At 31.0% G+C, this 5,106-nt stretch overlaps 1 pseudogene; it reads right to left on the bottom strand.

Moving 5' to 3' along the window:
- Nucleotides 1-3,234: 3,234 nt before the first annotated feature.
- Nucleotides 3,235-3,352, bottom strand: LOC111737488 (annotated as a pseudogene).
- Nucleotides 3,353-5,106: the final 1,754 nt, after the last annotated feature.

Below are 5,106 nucleotides of genomic sequence, written 5' to 3'. Positions count from 1 at the left end.
TTTTCTTAATGGCTGAGTAGCCATATTACTCAGAACTATTTTATATTTTAAAAGTGATTGAAGACTTTAAAGAGCCATATTTTTAATAGAGGCTTTCTATATTGATAGTTATTCTATTAGAAATTAAAACTGAGTAAGTTTTTGTGAATTTCTCTCTTCATACTTTATTACCAATACTTTTTAAAAATTATTTTTACCAATTTAGTAAGTGAAAAATATGCAGTTTTAATTTCAAATTTTTCTAATTATAACTGAGGTCGCATGACTCTTCAGAAGATTTTACTTTTTTGTGGTAAAATCTATATATTGCAAAATTTTATATTGAGTTTTAATTTTTTTCACGAATTTATGTTTTAAGATAATTAACAGTTTGTTCATGAGGTGAATGCAAATGTTTCTCTAGTGGTTTTTTTTTTTTTTTTGGACATTGACTCTATCTTATTGTTTTTTATGGGTATTATTTATTTATTTATATACTTGGATTTATCAGTATTCTCATTTGTTTTTTCTAGTTTATAATTATAGTATTCTTTCTCACTTCATGTCACAAAAGTTTCTATTTGCTTTACAAGTGCATTTTTGTTTATATCTAAATTTTTGGCCTCTCTAGAATTTATTTTTGAATCATGTTTGAGGTAGCAATCTAATTTTTTTTTTGTAAATGACTAACCAATTGTTATAACACCATTTTGAAATTTTTTTTTTCCGTTTCTTTGAAATAATATTTTTATCTTGCACTAAATCCCCTTTTGGTGTTGCATGAGTGTGTGTATGTGTGTGTTTAATTTGTTCTCTGACCCTTAATTTCAGAGTTGAAAGAGAAAAGTTATATATCTTGTCTAATCTGTATTATTAATAATAAGCAATCTGTGTAAATATACTCTGCACAGATGGTCATTTTAGAGGAAGCAGTGGTAGTGACAGCAATGATATTAACTGGGCAGCTGGAACCAAAACTGTATCTTTTCATATCCACTCTACAAGCCATACTTGTTCATTACATAGTACTCAGTGAATTTTATCTCTTTCATTATCGCTTATTTAAAATAGCTTAAATTAAATAATGAGTTTGCTTATCATTTTTGATACCTTAATTATCTAATAAAAATCAAAAGCAAAATAGGATTATCTATAGTATATCATGACTTGTAAATTTCATGTTTTAAAAATAGCAAAATTTTAACCAGTTTTACTATGGTACTGTAAATATTATGTTACAGAAAATAATATGTTCTAATGTATGTCTCCAATTGTTTAAAATGGGTTTTGAGAGAGAAACTAGAACCATGAAGTAATCTACTTATGCAGAATTTGCCACTTATTAGTCTTCATTGTTCCTGCTTATAGTACAGAAATGACCATTCTCCGAACGTAAGGGAAAAGAGAAGAGAATGAACATAGAGATACTTTGATATGCTTGATTTTTATAGGCCTATTTCTTTTTTCATTTTTTTTTTTTTTTGGTTTCCTTAATTGTTTCCATTTATGTATAGGAAACACAACCCAGAAAACCTGTTCATACTTTGTAATCATCTTATCTCTTCATTCATATCACCATTATTTTTTGCTCATATTAGATCAGAACTTCAATCATATATTCAAAGTAGAAATAAGTATCCTTTTTTTCATCAAATCATTTGACATATGTAAAAATTTAAATAGGATAACTGGTCCACCCCCATAAGTAAAACCTTAATTTTAACTTTGTTTACATGGTAGTTTTGAGATCTCTTTTTACTATTTCAAGGAATGCTCTAATTTTGATAAAGTAGTTGTAAAAATATATACATAAAAAACCTTTTACCTCATTTATTTAATCATAAGATTTGTTGATTTATTTATTAAATTTTTTATAGTTGAGTTTTGTTAGAGGACATAGATTCGTGCAGCTATTCATGCACTACTGAACAAACAAAAGCGATCTTTGCTTTATTCTGCATCTGTAAGTCTTTATATATTATGGCCAGACCTAAGCATATGTCATGATGGATTATGTTTGCTAACTCATGAAGGAATTATTGTGGCATATTGTATGTTGCTCAACATTTTTCCAAGATTTTCTATGAGTTTTAAAACCTTATTTCTTATATATGAAAAATCTGATGACAGAGTGCAATAAAATCAAATTCATAAATGCTAAATAATTTTTTAAAGGTAAATGTCAGTTCACATTCTCTTGGACGTATCAATTTTCTACAGTCAAATCGTCATATTGGAAATTATTCATTTTCTGAAATCGTCCCATTTAAAATCAGAGATGCAGGCTGACACTGACATATTTTGACAGAGTACATTCATGTCCTAGAACATGTACTTGTTTTCATTAGTACAAAAAATTCTCCCTATTTGAAAGATGATTCTAGAGCATCGAGGCACATATTATTTTAGAGAATTATAATATTGCTCACTTTCCAATAGGACTATGAGCTACTAAAGACAGGATTTTCATTACTAGTCCCTTTTTCCCACAACCCCCTTCTCTCTTTTTCTATATAAGGCTTAATGCCTATCAGTACTTAGCCATCACAGAGGCTTCATTCAAATTTGTTCAGTTGCATCAAAGAGCTAAGTGATAAAAATGGATTTTTGAGCACATTATGTAATGCATTATAGTTCAGCATGTATTTTTAGAATATCAACCTATACACTCTTCTAGATATTGAGGAAATAAATAATGTAGTACTCTCTCCATTCAAAAAGCTTACAGTTGTAAGTTTTTGCCTTAATATGATGTGTATTAGTGTGCGCCTGCATCTGTTAGTTCTTGTTGACTCATGAGAGGGAGGTAAACTGAATGAGTATCACTTGCTGCCTTTAATATAGGATAAGACATTGCACCTCTGAGACTTTTTCCAAGTCTCAGAACCATAAATCGGAGACATGAAAATGTAAAACCAAGCTTTTAAAATCTTAACCTAAAGTCTTTTCTATTATTCTAGACTGGCTCATAGTTAGGAAGCTGAGCCCTTCAGTTGCTTAGAGTAGTTTAAATCTTCAGGGTCATGATTCTAAAAGAACATATAAATGTGATTTTTAAATCCTCACTGTCTAAATAAATTGGAAAATACAGAACGAAAAACATCTCAGAATATATTTGACACAAAAGATTCCTCAGTTTTTAAAGCACATAAAATAGTGGATTCTTTTTTTTTTTTTTTGACAAGGCAACCCTTGGTTGACCTCACAGATTGCAAGGACCTTGTCAGCTTACAGTCTCTTATTTTTTATTTGTTATGCCTACAGCACCCAGTCTTCCTAGGTGATCTCCCATCCAAGTGCTACTAGGCCCAACTCTGCTTAGCTTCTGAAATCAGACGGGATCGGGCTTATTAAGGGTGGCATGGCTATAGAATAAAAATAGTGGATTTTAATTACTATTATGTCAAGAGATTTTTATTTTCTGATCCACAGTTAACTCTTTAAAAAGACAGTAATAATAATGTCACCATGATTCAGGTGCATCAAACTGAAAAAAAACATAATTTTGAAACTATAAAATTAACTTAAAATGTAGACATGATTATGTTGATATCTATGTCATGTAGCTGACATATTTTCTCAAAATAGTTTGGGAACATTTTTAGGGAATGAGGATTGCACTGATTATTAATATATACTGTTTTAATAGAATATTTATTAAAACTGCTTATAGTGACAGTACCATCTTGATTAATGTGTGCATGTTGCACAGTTCTTTATTTGGCCTTGTCTGTCAGAAAGAGAATTCTTAGCAACAAATTCTGTTAAAACCATATGTGTACAATACTCAAGTTCACCAAAGTTACTAGGTTTATCTTATATGTTGAATAACAAGATCAAAAAATTAAATACCCTTCACAGACTTGAATGGCTACAGAAACTTAGCAAAAATAAAATTTTATGAGAATAAATGTGCAATCTTAATTTTAAAAGGAGCAAAGCAAACTATTGTGTTTCTTAGTTTCTGACACTATATCATAGACGGAGTATATCAGTGATCTAGGACAACTACCCGGCACTCGCAGATCCCGGATCTTATATTCTAGCAGAGAGGCACGAAAAAATAAACAATAAGTATATCATATAGTATTTTGAAGATGCTAGATATGTGCATGGGGAAAATGTAGGGAAGAGTAAGATAGATGGGGAGTACGGTGACTGCGGAGCTACAGGTTGTAGTATTAAGTACCAGTGTCAAGATGTATCTCACTGAGGAGTTAGGGCTTGAGCAAGAACTTAGACAAAAAGGGATGGCCCATGTAGATATCTGAAAGAAAAGCTTTCCAGCAGAGGAATAGCTAGAGCGGGGCCTTCAGACATTACCTGGTAAATCCCAACATGTGCATGGAGGCTTATATTGTGGGAATGGAGCCTATGAGGGGCGTTGTAGTAAAACTAGAGATTTTAGCATACTTCTACAAAGTCGAAATGCTTCTTTCCTTATGTGACTCTATTACATAGATCATATAAGTGATTTTTATTGGTTCTTTCAAGTAGCAAAACACAACTAAGATTGTAGTAGAGAAAAACTAATTTCAACAATGTCACCATGAAAATAAAGTGACCATCTTACTTCCACTCTAATATTACTCATGTTTGCCCAAAAAGTGATTGTTTGTGTATATGAGTAATTTCTTTCCACAGGTGTTGACTCCAGCAACTATGAAATATTGAGTTGGTATTTTTTCTTTCTGGTGGCAAATAATGATTTCAGAACCCTAAAGAATCCAGTATTGCTAGGTGCTCGAATAACTACAGCATTTAAATTGCTTTTATTATTTCTGACATCCTCCACACTCTTTCTGGCTATTCATTCAGATTTTTAACCACTTTTGCTGACAATAATCACACAAAGGGAGCAAAAATATTTAGTAGTGTGTGCGCGTATATATACTTAGGTAGATGGATGTATCCAAATATGGAAATAAGCAAATATTTGATTGCTCAGTCCATCAATGTTTGCTAATTATATTTTCTTACAGGGAGCATGAGGATCACATGACTGGGCAGAGTATATAACTTTATACAACTGATTTTGGGAGCCCAGGCATTTTACATTACAACAAAATCGATAATGGGATGATTTTTTTTTTTTTTTCTGCAGTAAAAGATACTGAAAGTTATGGT

This window comes from Pteropus vampyrus, unplaced genomic scaffold (assembly GCF_000151845.1).
Source record: "Pteropus vampyrus isolate Shadow unplaced genomic scaffold, Pvam_2.0 Scaffold27, whole genome shotgun sequence".
NCBI lineage: Eukaryota > Metazoa > Chordata > Mammalia > Chiroptera > Pteropodidae > Pteropus > Pteropus vampyrus.
This window is presented reverse-complemented; position numbering and strand designations above follow the sequence as displayed.